General features: G+C 40.9%; 1 protein-coding gene across 1 annotated transcript in view; it reads right to left on the bottom strand.

Annotated features, from left to right (window-relative positions):
* Positions 1-16,242, bottom strand: part of FRMD4B (FERM domain containing 4B) — a 290,264-nt gene that overhangs the window by 235,741 nt on the left and 38,281 nt on the right. The window lies entirely within an intron of this gene.

Raw genomic sequence — 16,242 nt, 5'->3', positions numbered from 1 at the left:
TTTCTACAAGAAAAAGGGAGAAATGAATATTGGGGCACAGAAGAGGCAAGGAGGGTTAATTTTATTTGATTCAAATGACTCTTTTTTAATTAAATGACTTCAGAATGTAAACAAGATTTAAAAGAAATGTCCTTAAGCAACCCCTCACCCAATGATTTAACAGCCTATTTACTTAGAAATAGGTAAAAATATACATTCCTTCTATCTCTTCTTTTCAGGTGGAACTCAGAGGGATGCCAACAATCATGTTAGCAGTTTATTACCAGGTGTACATAAAATTAATAACTGAATCTATGGATTTCCCTTAATTACAAAATTCTTTTCCTCAATTAGACTGCACAACTATGGCTTAATTATATTCTGCTTTTAAAAAAATATGTTTTTGCCGAAACCGGTTTGGCTCAGTGGATAGAGCGTCGGCTTGCGGACTGAAAGGTCCCAGGTTCAATTCCGGTCAAGGGCATGTACCTGGGTTGCGGGCACATCCCCAGTGGGAGATGTGCAGGAGGCAGCTGATCGATGTTCCTCTCTCATCGATGTTTCTAACTCTCTATCTCTCTCCCTTCCTCTCTGTAAAAAATCAATAAAATATATTTTAAAAAAAATATGTTTTTATTGATTTTTAGAGACAGGAAGGGAGAGGGATAGAGAGATAGAAACATCAATGATAAAAGAGAATCATTGATCAGCTGCCTCCCACACACCCCCTTCTGGGGATTGAGCCCCCAACCTGGGCATGTGTCCTGACCAGGAATCGAACCGGCGAACTCTTGGTTCCTGGGTCGATGCTCAGCCGCTGAGCCACACCAGCTGGGCCTTGAGCCACACCGACTGGGCATATTCCCCTTGATTATCACCAGAATCTCATAACAAGCTCCAATTTCACGATGCTATTATTAATCAGAGTAACCCAACTTATGAAAAAATAAAGACAAATAGAGAAAAATGATGGAACTGGCAAGAAGCACAGTCTGTAGCCCCGCTGAAATTGCTGTAAAAAAAGGTTTCTCTAGTTAAGATATAAGCGAGACTTTAATTCAGTGGCAGCAGGTTTTAAATGATGCAAGAGAGCCACCAAGGCAAATGCCTTCCTCCATGGTCCCCTCAGGGTCAAGTCCCACACTTCAATTATAATTCCCCCAAATCGCCGTGATGCGGCCAATGTTTCAGATGAACAGCAGCACAGCACGATTCTCTGCGAATCAGAGAGTCTAGTTAGGAGGTTTGCTGAAATACACCCCAAAATGCTCAGCTGCAAAACACATTAAAGTCTCCCTGAGGATGGGAATATTTCTGATCTGTGTTCCCCAAAGAGGTTACTATTGCAGAAAACAAGTGTGTCATTTAGGGCAGCAAATCAGAGTTCTCCATGCAGCGAGGCTTCCTGCGGTCCCGTCGGGAAGGCTGAGCAGCCCATCATGGAATCATGTTTACACGAACAGGGAAGGGCCCGTGTTGCCAAGACGTGTGTTTCCTTCTCGGGCATGCGCATGATGAGCTTGCAAGGAAATACTAAGTGGTTGAGCCTGCCTTTCATTGCGAATGGTTTCATTCCTCGGAAAAGGGTTTTTTTGTATGGAAAGACATGACTTTGCAAGTCCTGCTTCAAACTACCAGTCAAGTCTTAAGATGTCTCCTAGGGGCTTGCCCTGGTCAGACGGCCTTGGCATTAGCGTAGCGGGCATGCTGGGAGGAAGGAACTCCCGAGGGCTGCACATCCAAACCGCTGGTGGCTGTGCTAGCACTTTCAAGCCGGAGTCAGTCTTTGGAGAATCGTAGTTTTGGCCGATTCCTTCCATACACATTATTGTTTAAAAAAAAAAAAAAAAACACCCAAAAAGCAAATAAGAATAATTGGGATCTAACTTCCATATTTGGGGGGGCGTTGTTTGCCAACTCCACTTCTGCTACTTCTGGGCAGACGAGGAAGGACCATCCCTAAAAGAGATGAAGGCTGCAGGGAATCCCGTAGACCTCTCTCTGGGAGTGATTTGTCCGATGAGAATGGGAGACGCCCCATTGCTCGTGCTCAGCCTCCACCTCCGCTGGTCTTTCCCTAAGCTGCCTGCGCACAGCCAGCCTCGCCTTCTCCCCGCCTGCCTGAGGCTGCACAGGGCGAGGCAGGTGCAACCTTCTACGCAAGTGGTGGGCAAGCTAACACTGCACCAGGCCCACTCTTCCCAAGCTTGGGCTCCAGAGTCCGTCCACAGGGAGGAAATATAATGAAGACCATTGGCTTCCGGCCCACAGTGCGGCTCCATCATTAGACCTCCTATTCTGACCCCCCCTCACTCCTCACGCTGAACCGGAGAGAAGGGGATTGTGCCAGCCGGGAGGGGCGTTCAAGCGCCCCTTGCACTGGCCGCAATGCGTCTCTCCAGCCGGCCCGGTCCCCCCCTCCCCCCCTCAGTGCTCTAAGTACACGTGGCTCCATTTCTTCAACATCCTTGTGTTTTTGTTTCTGTTGACAATTCACCTGGTGGTTTGTAATCCACGTGCACGGGCCTGCAGAGTGTTTTTAACTAATGAGTTTGATCTGACTAATGTAATTTATGGAAGTCTGTCCCTGCTAAATGTGACATGGAAAGTTAGGTAAAAAACAAATTAGCTTTAGGCAGGAGGCCTGCAGGAGTGATTGTGCACAATGTTTAGTCTAGAGGAGAGAAGCTATGAAACCCAAGGGGTGAAGGCGGGGAATCCTCGCTCTCCTCTTGCTTCCTCAGCCGTAGCCTGGCCTCAGCCCACGTATGGGAAGGGACTGCTTACTGCCTGCCTGGCTGGAAACCTGCTCTAGCACCTGAGCTCAGTCATAACGAAACATGGTTCCTGGTCCTTCATCTCCGAGCACTTCTGTCCTAAAGACACAAGTTTAAATGCTATATGTGTCATTACAACAGCAAGTGTTCAACACAGCAAAAGACAAAGAATTACAACCGGGAGGGAAGTCCAGTGCCGCGCGCTTAGCTCTGCCTGCCGGCCGCTGCGGCAGATCCACGTGCTCTCCTACCCAGGGGTTCAGGCACCATTTAGGCACCGTTAGCACATGCTATGTGAGGGGCAGTAAGGAACCAGACAGGCAGGGTTCCTGCCTTCCCAGAGGCGACTGTGGCGGGGAAGATGGACTGTTTAATAAGCACTTAAGCCGGAATAAAGTGCTGTGAATGGAGAGAGCGACGCTGGCAGGGAAGCCTATAGCAAAGCAATTAAGCTGGTCTATGAACTGAAAGGTTTTCTAGACAAAGTGGCTTTTAAACTTAGCCCGGAGGATGTGTGTGAAGGAAAAGCAAACGTGTTGCGGTTGGGAGGTAAATCCAGTGCCAGCAGCTGAGGGACCCTGAGCATGCGCCCAGCTCCCAATCTCTGAACGAAATAAGGGCTGGAGAACCGTCACCTGGGAGGGTCCTCTGGTCGGTACAGGTCCCAGGACCCTGGGAGATGGCCCATCAGTTTAGTCCATCTCCAGTCTATCCTTCCTGACAAAATGCAACTCACACAAATGAGAATATGGAGGAAACATCCATGGGGAGGTTACAATGCTAACATTGGGAAAACAAGGCAGCTTTGAAGTCATACCATCGTAGGCTGAAATCCTGGTTCTGCCCTTACTAGCTGGGTAGCTCTGGGAATGTTTCTTAACTTTTGAGCCTTAGTCCTCTAATGTGTAAAATGGGGAAAGATGTTACCTATCTCACAGACTGGCTGTGACGACTGGAGTCTGAGATGCTGTAGGTTAATTCTCTGCCCGTGTCTATTTCTTCTCTGCTCATTATAGCCTTGGTCACTGAATGAGTCTCATTGTGTAATGATTACTTGTAACCTATTAGGACTTTTTGTGGTTACAGGTGAATAAATCCCAACATGAAATATCGTAAGCAAAGAGGGAAAACTAGAGCAGGATATTCTGATATTAACACACCACACAGGCAGCAGAGAGGTCAGGGAGGAAGCCAGGGCTCGGGGAGGATATAATCAGGGGTTCAAATGCAACTGAACTCGCTCTCTGCACATCAACCTCCGTCTTCTGTTCACTGACTTTTTCTACAGAAAGGAAACCTGGGCTCCAGCAGCTCTCAAGCTTCACCGTTTACAGCTTCAGTTTCGGAGAGAGAAAACCTCCAGCTCCAGGGTCCTGAGTGCAGGGATCCCAGGGAAGGGCTCCAGGCCGCCCATGTCTTAGACAGGCGGGCAGCCAACAGAAAAGAGGGCCCGGATCAGTGGTTAGAGCGTCACCTGTGCACCAAAGGGTCGCAGGTTGGATTCCCAGTCAGTCACTGACCTCAGTTGCAGGTTCACTCCCTGCCCCTGGTTGGGCACGTGTGGGAGGAAACCAATCTATGTGTCTCTCTCACATCGATGTTTCTCTCCTTCTCCTTCTCTCTCCCCCTCCCTCCCTCCCTTCCACTCTCTCTAAAAAATCAATGGGAAAAATATCCTCAGCTGAGGATTAACAACAACAAGAGGGCACGGCTGTATAAGCCGGTCATTCCGACAGCAGCCACAGAGCAGGGCTTGAATGGGCAATTCCCAAAGGAAGGGGACTGAGCAGAGCTGAGCAGAAGATCCCAACATATGGACCAGATCATAGGTAAACTGCTTCCCTAAATGACACAAAAGACACAAGTCATTGAATAAATGCAACAAATTCTTCTAAAAGCTGAAATTCTGCTTGGGGAAAGTCATCACCTGGGTTTCAGAAGTCACCGAGTATGTGTTCATTTGCTTTGCTCATGCTGAAATTGTCTCACCAAGTTCAACGCCCAAGTCCAGTTTCCTTAGCCTTTAGTTTGCTTTCTTAGGAGGTGGGGGTAGGAGCTGCAGTGAGACATACTATTCTAGCAATACCCTAAACCAGCCGATGCCAAAAGCCTCCCTGTGGCCTCACCAAGAATATTGCTGTGCGGGCGAACTGGGAATTGCAGGCATAGCCGGGCACCTGCAGTGTCTACTCGGCACTTAATGATCAAAACACACTCCCACAGGCGACTGTCCTGTGAAGATGACTAACAAGGAGAAGGAGGAGGGGAAGGAGGAAAAAGAAGGAGAGGAAGAGGAAAAGGGGAGGTAGGAAGGGGGAGATTTAAGAGAGAAACAAGAAAATTAAGCCAATCTGACCTGGGGCACTGCTGAACACCTTTCTTAAAAAAGCTAGTTTCATGCAAGCATTTCACACCTTGGGGATTTTTCTAGAAGCTCACATACACCAATTTTCCTCTAATTTAAGGATCTATTCTTTCACCAACATTTTCTGAAATATATTAGAAAGAGCAGGAATTGGCAAACCAGTCCAGGGAATGCCAAGTGTGGGGCTTGAGATGAACTCGTGGGTATCCCCAGAGGGGCGCCTAAGAACACTGCATCCCTCTATGGTTCTCTTTTAATCTCCGTGTCCCCCCCCAACCTCCAGTTCTCTGAGAGTCTTAGTTTGGTGCCATCACATACTGAGCACTTCTCTGAAGCCCGTTCTACCCGCTGGGCAAGAGGACCTAGACCGACTGAATAACACTGGTGTGTTTTCGTTGCACCTAGTAGCCTAATAATGTAGGCTAGGAATATTGGTATTTTATACTAGGACTTTACATTACCTTTAAATTGGGGGTTGGTCTAAAAAGATGGCAAATATAAAGAAAAATAAAAAGAGTAGTGGTAGCAAATAAAGCAAGGCTATGGCAAGTACTCTTGTTGTCACTGAGCAAGTATGCTTTTGAGAGTCATCGGTCAAAAGGAGACCTTATGTTCAGAACCCGACTTGTTGTGTGAGGACTAGGAAGTCAAATATTTTGGGCAGGAAAGAGAGCCAGTGGATTTCAAGACCTCTGCCAGCACCGCACACATTTCCTTCAGGGCAAGGCTTTCCCCTTGAGGTGCTTACATTGGTGACAATAATTGTAACACTGAGAATCCTAAAGAGGTTTCCTCTTAAAATCCTTAGTCTAAGATGCTCTTGAGTCCAAGACAGGAGGAAAGTAAGCCAAGCTTCAGGAAGGGACTAACGAAAAACTTAAAATGGCCGTAAAACCGCCTCACCTCATATTAACAAAACAGTGGAAAATGTGGGACTGGCTTGGGAACTGGCCACCAGTGAGACATTCTCTACCTTTCATGCTGGGGAACTTCATGAGGAGGAGACACAGAAAACCGGGAAGCTGCTGGTGGAAAAACAGTGACGGATATCTTTGCCAACTCCTAAAAATAAGCAATAAATGTTAACTAACTGTGGACCTGTACACTTATTTTAAAAACCAACAGAATTAAAAAAACAAAAGACTTAATTTCCATTATAATGACCTTACCGAAAACCCTAAATTGATTACTTTTTTTGAAAGAAAATGTCATTTAAAGATAATAACCACTTACATCCAATAAATAATAAAATCAGAACACTGTTCAGTAGGGCTTTTGTTGGTTCAGCCTGCAGATTCAGTTCTTGAGATAAAATATATTTTAGCTTTTCCCCCCTTTATACACGAAGTCTTGGCTACCACATTTATTACATTCTCCTAGTTTCTTTGATTCTGGTTCTTTATTTAAATTTGTCTTCTATTTTCTTGTAGTATAGGTGTTTTATAAATACTACCGTTAACCCTTTTAGGCAAGCAGTGGAATATTTTGAGCCAAGAGTGGGAGGTAAAATCACTTTAATGCATTTTTTTAGTAACTTACTAAATACAAGATCTTCTGGGAGGTACTACAGAAGGAGAATTTCAGTGCAATGAAAACAAACACAAAAAGTGAAGCACAATGGAGGAGTAATTTAATAATGCAAAACAACAAAGAGGAGGTAATTAAGATCTTATAGCTTCTGCAGGAGCTGGATGGTACATGTCATGAATGAAGGGGAGGCCTGTACCGGGAATGGGAAGCCTGTACTGGGAATGTCATAAATGATGGACGGCCTGTACCGGGAATGCCCTGAATGAAGGGAGGTCTGCACTGGGAATGTCATAAATGAAGGGGTGGCCTGTACTGGGAATGGGAAGCCTGTACTGGGAATGCCCTGAATGAAGGGAGGTCTGCACTGGGAATGTCATGAATGAAGGGGCGGCCTGTACTGGGAATGGGAGGCCTGTGCCGGGAATGGGAAGCCTGTACTGGGAATGTCATAAATGATGGGAGGCCTGTACCGGGAATGTCCTGAATGAAGGGAAGGTGTGTACTGGGAATGCCCTGAATGAAGGGAGGTCTGCACTGGGGATGTAATGAATGAAGGGCGGCCTGCACTGGGAATGGGAGGCCTGTACCGGGAAAGTCCTGAATGAAGGGAAGGTATGTACTGGGAATGTCCTGAATGAAGGGAGGTCAGCACTGGGAATGTAATGAATGAAGGGGCGGCCTGTACCAGCACAGTGCAGTGGTGCTGGAAGAAACACAAGTGAATGTGTGAAATGGGGCAGCTTACAGCGCAAGCCCATCTAGTTGCCTATGTGAATACAGAGCCTTGTTTTGAATTCTTCCAAGTCAGCTAGAAATTGATTTTTTTAAAAATTTATCTTTATTGTTGAAAGTATTACAGATGTCCCCTTTCCCCTCCCCACTGGCCCACGCCACTGCTCTCCCGACCTCCCCACACCCCGCAGGCCTTCACCACACTATTGTGCGTGGCCATGGGTTATGCTCATATGCATGTAAGTTCTTTTATTGATCTTTTGCTCCTCCCCCCCTCTTCCTAGTCTGTTCCATGCTTCCATGTCTCTGGACCTAGTTTGTTGGTCAGTTTATTTTGTTCATTAGATTCCATGTTAGGTCATGTGATACCTCTCTTTCTCTGACTGGCTTATTTCACTTAGCATAATAGTCTCCAGGTCCATCAAGGCTGCCTCAAAGGGTAAGAGATCCTTCTTTTTTACTGCTGCATAGTATTCCATGGTGTAAATGTACCACAGCTTTTTTATCCACTCATTTACTGATGGGCACTTGGGCTGTTTCCAGATCTTAGCTATTGTAAATAATGGTGCTTTAAACATAGGAATACATATATTGTTTCTGATTGATGTGTTGGGTTTCTTAGGCTATTGTCCTAGAAATGGGATCACTAGGTCAAATGGCAGTTCCATTTTTAATTTTTTGAAGAAACTCCATGGTTTTCCATAGTAGCTGCACCAGTCTACATTCCCACCAGCAGTGAACTAGTATTCCCTCTTCTCCAAATCCTTGCTAGCACTTGGTGTTTGTTGATTTGTTGATGGTACCCATTCTGTCAGGTGTGAGGTGATACCTCATTGTCATTTTGATTTGCACTTCCTGGATGATTAGTGACTTTATAAGCATTTTTCATAAGTCTCTTGGCCATCTATATGTCCTCTTTGGAGAAGTGTCCACCTAGGTCCTTTGCCCATTTTTAAAATTGGATGGTTTGTCTTCCTTTTGCTAAGTTGTATGAGTTCTCTATATATTTTGGAAATTAACCCCTTGTCAGAAGTATCATTGGCAAATATGTCCTCCCATACAGTGGGCTCCCTTTTCATTTTGTTGATGGTTTCTTTTGCTGTGCAGAAGCTTTTTAGTTTAATGTAGTCCCATTTGTTATTTTTTTCCTTTGTCTCTCTTGCCCTAGGTCATTGGTCGGCAAACCGAGGCTCGCGAGCCACATACGGCTCTTTGGCCCCCTTGAGTGTGGCTCTTCCACAAAATACCACATGCGGGCATGCACGTACAGTGTGATTGAAACTTCGTGGCCCATGTGCAGAAGTCGGTTTTCAGCCTGGGCGAGTCTATTTTGAAGAAGTGGCATTAGAAGAATTGCAGGGTGTCGGTCGGTCAGGCGACAGCGGACACGGCTCAGGCGGGCCGCGGGATACGCAGTGCGGGGGAGGTACATTGTTTCGAGGTACGTTCCCTGAGGTTGACCCCTTTCAACTCTCCCATCCACACTCGTCTATCTGAAACAAGTATACAAGACGAGTGTGGATGAGAGAGTTGGAAGGGGTCGACCTCAGGGAACGTACCTCAATCAGATTGAGGACATTTTTAGCAAAGGCCAGCTTAGGAGTACCCTAATTAAGTTAATAACAATGTACCTACCTATATAGTTTAAGTTTAAAAAAATTTGGCTCTCAAAAGAAATTTCAATCATTGTACTGTTGATATTTGGCTCTGTTGACTAATGAGTTTGCCGACCACTGCCCTAGGTGATATATCTATGATAATTCTGCTATATGAAATGTCTAAAATTTTGCTGTCTATTGTTTCTTCTAGGATTTTTATGGTTTCATCACTTACATTTATGTCTTTTATCCCTTTTGAGTTTATTCTTGTATATGGTGTAAGTTGGTAGTTCAGTTTCTTTTTCATTTTCTTTCTTTTTTTTTTTTTTTTTTTTTTTTTTTTTTTTTTTTTTTGCAGGTACCTGTCCAATTTTCCCAGTACCATTTACTGAAGAAACTGTCTTGGCTCCACTGTATGCTCCTTTGTCAAATATTACTTGAGTGTAATGACTTGAGTTGATTTCTGGGTTTTCTGTTCTGTTCCATTAATCTATATTCCTGTTCTTGTGCCAGTACCATGCTGTTTTGATTACAATGGCTTTGTAGTATAATTTGGTATTGTGATCCCTCCCATTTGTTCTTCTTTCACAAGATCGTTGTGGCTATTCAAGATCATTTTTTTCCATATACATTTTTGGAGTATTTGTTCTAGATCTGTGAAATATGCGGTTGGTATTTTAATAGGAATTGTGTTGAATCTAAAGATTGCTTTGGGTAATATAGACATTTTAATGATGTTAATTTTTCCAAACCATGAACATGGTATATTCTTCCAGTTGTTTGTATGTTCCTCTATTTCTTTTTTTCAATATCCTGTCATTTTCTGAATACAGGTCTTTTACCTCCCTGATTAAGTTTATTCCTAGGTATCTTATGTTTTTGTTGCAATGGTAAATGGGATTATTTTTTAAGTTTCTTTTGCAGAGAGATCATTATTGATGAATAAATATGCCATCAATTTCTGCATATCAATTTTGTATCCTGCTACTTTGCCAAATTCATTTATTAACTCTAGTAGTTTTTTGTGGCTTCTGTATGGGTTTCTAAGTACAATATAATGTCATCTGTGAATAATGACAGTTTTACTTCCTCCTTTCCTATTTGGACCCCTTTATGTTTTCTTCTTGTCTGATCTCTGCGGCTAGGACTTCAGGTACTATGTTGAATAAAAGTGGTAAAAGGGAACGACCCTGTTTTATTCCTGTTCTTAAGAGAAACACTTTTAATTATTTCCCATTAAGTCTAATGTTCGCTGTAGGGTTGTCATATATGGCCTTTATTATTTTGAGGTATGATCCCTCTATTCCCAATTTGCTGAGAGTTTTTATCAAAAATGGCTCCTGGATTTTGTTGAATGTTTTTTCTGCATTTATTGATACAACCATATGATTTTTATCTTTCATTCTGTGTATGTGATGTATCACATTTATTGATTTGTGAATATTGTACTAGCCTTACATTCCTAGGATAAATCTCACTTGATCATGGTGAACACTTCTTTAACATACTACTGGATTCAATTTGCTAATATTTTGTTGAGAATTTTGGTATCTATGTTCTTCAGGGATATGGGTCTGCAATTTTCTTTCTTTGTAGTATCTTTATCTGATTTTGAAATTAAGACACTGCTGGCCTCATAAAAAGAGCTTGGAAACCTTAGTTCCTCTTGAATTTTTTGAAATATTTGAGAAAGATATGTGTTAGTTCTTCTTTGCATGTTTGGTAACACACTCCTGTGAAGCTTTCCATCTAGGACTTTTGTTTGCTGGGAGTATTTTTGAATTCTGCTTCAATTTCATTAGTTGTTATTAGTCTGCTCAGGTTTTCTGGTTCTTCCTGATTGACTTTTGGAAGATTGTTTGTTTCTAATAATTTGTCCATTTCAACCAGGTTGTCCAGCTTGTTGGCATATAGTTGTTTGTAACATTTTCTTACAATCCTTTGCATTTCTATTGTGTCTGCTGTTACTTCACCTTTTTTTATTTTTTATTTTTTTTATTTGGATTCTCTCTCTTTGTTTTTTGATGTGTCTGGCTAAAGGTTCATCAATCTTGTTTATCTTTTTTCAAGTGCCATTGGTTCATTGATTTTTTGTATGTTTTTATCCTCTATGTCATTTATTTCCACTCTGATTTTTATTATTTCATTCCTTCTACTTACTCTGGGCCCTTCTTGTTGTTCTCTTCCTAATTCTTTTAGTTGTAGGGTTAGACATTATAGTAGAAATTTTTCTTGTTTCTTCAGGCAGGCCTGTAATGCTATGAACTTTCCACTCAGGACTGCTTTGGCTGTGGGTCGTTTTGAGCTCATTTTCATTTGTTTTTAGGAAGTTTTTGATTTCTTCCTTGATTTCATTGGTAACTCATTCATTGTTTAATAGCATACTACTGAGCCTCCATGTGTTTGCATGTTTTTGAGGGTTTTTTGCAATTTATTTCTAGTTTTAAAAAATGAGGGTATTTTAAGGGACTTCTGGGACAACATCAAGCATAAGAGCATCTACATCATAGGTGTACCAGGAGGAGAAGAGAGAACAAGGAATTAAGAACTTATTTGGCCGTGGCTGGTATCCTCAGTGGTTAGAGCATTACCAGTGTACGAAGGGTTGTAGGTTCAATACTCAGTCAAGGGCATGTACCTGAGTTGCAGGTTCGATTCCCGTACCAGTTGGGGTGCGGGAGGCAACCAATCAATATGTCTCTCTCACATCGATGTTTCTCTCTCTGTCTTACCCCCATCCTCTTTCTCCCTTTCACTCTCTCTAAATATCAATGGAAAAAATATCCTCAGGTGTGGATTTAAAAACAAGCAAAACTAAACAACAAAACAAAACAAAAAGCACACCACAAAACCTATATCAAGAAATAAAGCCTGAAAGCTTCCCTAACCTGGTAAAGGAAATAGACTTACAAGTCCAGGAAGTGCAGAGAGTCCAAACAAGATGAACTTAAAGAAGCCCATACAAAGACACATCATTATTAAAATGCAAAGATTAAACACAAAAAGAGAATCTTAAAAGCAGCAAGAGAAAGCAGTCAGTTTCCTACAAGGATTTCCCATAAGACTGTCAGATGATTCTCAACAGAAATATTTCAGGCCAGAAGGGATTGGCATGAAATATTTGAAGTGATAAAAGGTGAGGACCTACAACCAAAACTAATCAAAGCTATCATTTAGAATTGAAAAAAGATAAAGAGCTCCCCACACAAGAAAAAGCTAAAGGACTTCATCACCACCAAGCCAGTATTACAATTATTATTAAAAGGGACTTCTTTAGGAAGAAGAAAGGAACAAATATGAATAATAAAATGACAATAACTATGTACCTATCAATAACCACTGTAAATGTAAAAAGACTAAATGCTCCAAATATAAGACATAGGGTGGCCGAATGGGTAAGAAAACATGACCCATAATTCGTTTGCAAAAGACCCACCTCAGATTGAAAGACACACACAGATTAAAAGTAAAGGGATGGAAAAAGATATTTCATGTAAATGGAAACAAACAAACAAAAAGCTGGAGTAGCAATGCTTATATGGGACAAAATAGACTTTAAAAAAAGATTATAAGAAACAAAGAAAACCATTTCATAATGATAAAAGGAGTAATACAACAAGAGGATATAGCCCTTGTAAACATTTATTCCTCAATATAAGAGCACCTGCACAAATAAAGAAAATCTTGATGGACATAGGGGAGAGGTCAACAATGAGATCAAGGAAGAAATCAAAAGATACCTTGACACAAATGATAATGACAACACAATAACCTAAAATCTATAGGACACGGCACAAAAGCAGTCCTAAGAGGGAAACTCAGAGAAATGCAAGCCTACCTCAGGAAACAAAACAAAAAAATCCCTCAAATCAACAATCTAATTTTTCATCTAATGGGAACTAGAAAAATAACAACAAACAAAACCCAAAATGAGAAGAAAAAAGGAAATAAGCAAAATCAGAGCAAAAGTAAACAAAATAGAGTCTAAAAAATACAAAAGATCAATGATACCAAGAGCTGGTGCTCTGAAAAAATAAGTAGGATGGATAGACCTTTAACTAGACTCATCAAGTACAAAAAGGAAAATACTCAAAATAAATAAACCAGAAACAAAGAGAAGTGACAAGTGACACCACAGAAATAAAAGGATAATAAGAAAATATTACAGTTATATGGCAGCAAATTAGACAGTCCAAAAGAAATGGCTTAACTTTCTGAAACAGAATCTTCCATGATTGAATCAAGAAGAAACAGAAAATCAGAACAGACCAATAGCTACTACTGAAATCAAATCAACAATAAAGAAGTCCCAACAAATAAAATCCCTGACCAGATGGCTTCACAGGTTAATGTTATCAAACATTCAAAGGAAAATTAATACCTAACGTTCCCAAACTATTAAAAAAAACACTCAATCAAGAGAAGGCTTCCAAACTCACTTTATGAGGCCATAACTACACGGATTCCAAAACCAGACAAAGATATCATAAAAGAAGAAAATGATATCTTTTCATTGAGGCCAATATACCTGATGAACACAGATGCAAAAATCCTCAACAAAATAATAATGATCTGAAGTCAGCGATACATTAAAAAGACCATATGTACACCATGATCAAGTATGATTTATTCATTGGCTACAATGTTGGTTCAATATACACAAATAACTTAACATGACACACCACAGAAACAAAATAAAGAACAAAAATCATATGATTATATAAACAGATGCAGAAAAAGCATTTGACAAAATCCAGCATCCATTCATGATAAAAACTCTGAGCAAAATGGAAATAGAGGGAACATACCTTAACATAATAAAGGCCATATATAACTCACTGCTAACATCATACTCAAGGGGGAAAAGCTAAAAGGGTTTCCTTAAGATAAAAAACTTCCATCACTTTTATTCAACATTAGAGGCCTGGTGCACAAAATTCATGCACGGGTAGGGTCCCTAGGCCTGGCTGGCACTCAGGGCTGATCGGGGCCTTCCCGCTGCCGGTCAGGGCCTTCCTTTGTTCCTCATCGCCCCCTGGTGGTCAGTGCACGTCATAGCAAGCGACAGAACTCTCCTACCTCCCGGTTGAACTCCTGCGGGGACACCTTGCATATTAGGCTTTCATATATATAGATAGTATTGTAAGTCCTAGCCACAGAAATCAGGCAAGTAAAAGGAAAAAAAAAAGGCATTTACATTGGAAAAGAAGAAATAAAACTGTCATTATTTTCAGATAATATGATACTATATATAGAGAGAACCCTAAAGATTCCACCAAAAAACAATAAGACCTGATAAAGGAATTAAGTAGAGACACAAAATTAATATTCAAAATTTGGTTGCATTTTTATACACCAATAACAAATTGTCAGAAAGAGGAATTAAGAATATAACCCCTTTTACTATTACTTAAAAAGCCCACCTAGGAATAAATGTAACTAAGGAAATAAAAGATCTGTACTTGGAAAATGTTAAGACATTGAAGAAAAAATTGAAGATACAAATAAATGAAAGCATATATCATGCTCATAGATATAAAGAATTAACATCATCAAAATGTCCATACTACCTGAATCAATCTATAAATTTAATGCAATCCTTATCAAAATACCAATGACATTTTTCACAGAACTAGGACAAGAAAATTCTAAAATTTATATGGGACCACAAAAGACCCCAAATAGTTACAGGAATCTTGAGAGAAAGGACCAAAGTTAGAGCACTACCTGATATCAAACTATACTGCAAGGCCATAGTAATTAAAACAGCATGGTACTGGCATTAAAACAGACACATAGATCAATTGAAGAGAGTAGAGAGCCCAGAAATAAACCCACGCCTTTATGGTCAATTTATATTTGACAAAGAAGGCAAGAACATACAATGGGGGTAAATACAGTCTATTCAATAAATGCTGTTGGGAAAACTACACAGACACAAGCAAAAATAAAAAATGAAACTAGACCACTTTCTTACACCATAAACAAAAATAAACTCAAAACGAATTAAAGGCTTAAATGTAATACCTGGAAGCATAAAACTCCTAGAAGAAAACATGGGCAGTAAACTCTTTGACAATGCTCTTAGTAAATTTTTTTCTGTTGTATCTCCTCAGGCAAGAGAAACAGAAGAGAGAATAAACAAATTGGACTACATCAAACTAAAGCGTTTTTGCACAGCAAAGGAAACCACCAACAAAATGCAAAAGACAGCCTACCGGGAAAAGAAATCCACCAGTGATACATCTGACCAGGGGTTAATACCCATAATTTATAAAGAACTCGTACAACACCACCAAAAACACACACGGTCCAATTTAAAACCGAGCAGAGGCCTTGGACAGACATTTCTCCAAAAGGACATACAAATGTCCAAGGGACGCATGAAAAGATGCTGGGCATCACTAACTATCAAAGAAATGCAAATTGAAACTATAATGAGATATCACCTCACACCTGTCATGGTGATTATCATAAATAAATCAACCAAAAGTGTTGGTGAGGACGTGGAGAAAAGGGAACCCTCACCAACTGCTGGTGGAATTGAAAATTGGTGCAGCCACTGTGGAAAGCAGTATGGAGGTTCCTAAAAAAATTAAACGTAGAGCTGCCTTATGACCCAGAAATTTCCCTCCTGGGTATTTATCCAAAGAAATAAAAAACACTAATTTGAAAATACATATGCACCCTATGTTCCTTACAACATTCTATACAATAGCCAAGATATGGAAGCAACTTAAGTTCCCATCAATAGACCAATAGATGAAGAAGTCGTACATATCACAGTGGAATATCACTCGGCCATAAAAATGAATAAAATCTTGCCATTTGTGACAACATGGATCAACCTAGAGCAGTGATGGTGAACCTATGACCTCATTTTTTTTTGGTTGATTTTTCTTTGTTAAATGGCATTTAAATATATAAAATAAATATCAAAAATATAAGTCTTTGTTTTACTATGGTTGCAAATGTAAAAAAAATTTCTACATGTGACACGGCACCAGACTTAAGTTAGGGTTTTTCAAAATGCTGACATGCCGAGCTCAGAAGGTTCGCCATCACTGGCCTAGAGGGTATTACGCTCAGTGAATAAGTCAGACAGAGAAAGACAAACACCATATGACTTCACTTAGATGTGGAATCTAAGGAATAAAAAAACCAAACAAACAAAATAGAAACAGACTCATAGATACAAAGAGCAAACTGCTGGTTGCCAGATGAGAGGGGGTTAAGGGAGCGGGCAAAAAAGTTAAAGCAT

The sequence above is a fragment of the Myotis myotis genome, unplaced genomic scaffold, assembly GCF_014108235.1.
Source record: "Myotis myotis isolate mMyoMyo1 unplaced genomic scaffold, mMyoMyo1.p scaffold_m19_p_13, whole genome shotgun sequence".
Lineage (NCBI taxonomy): Eukaryota > Metazoa > Chordata > Mammalia > Chiroptera > Vespertilionidae > Myotis > Myotis myotis.
This window is presented reverse-complemented; position numbering and strand designations above follow the sequence as displayed.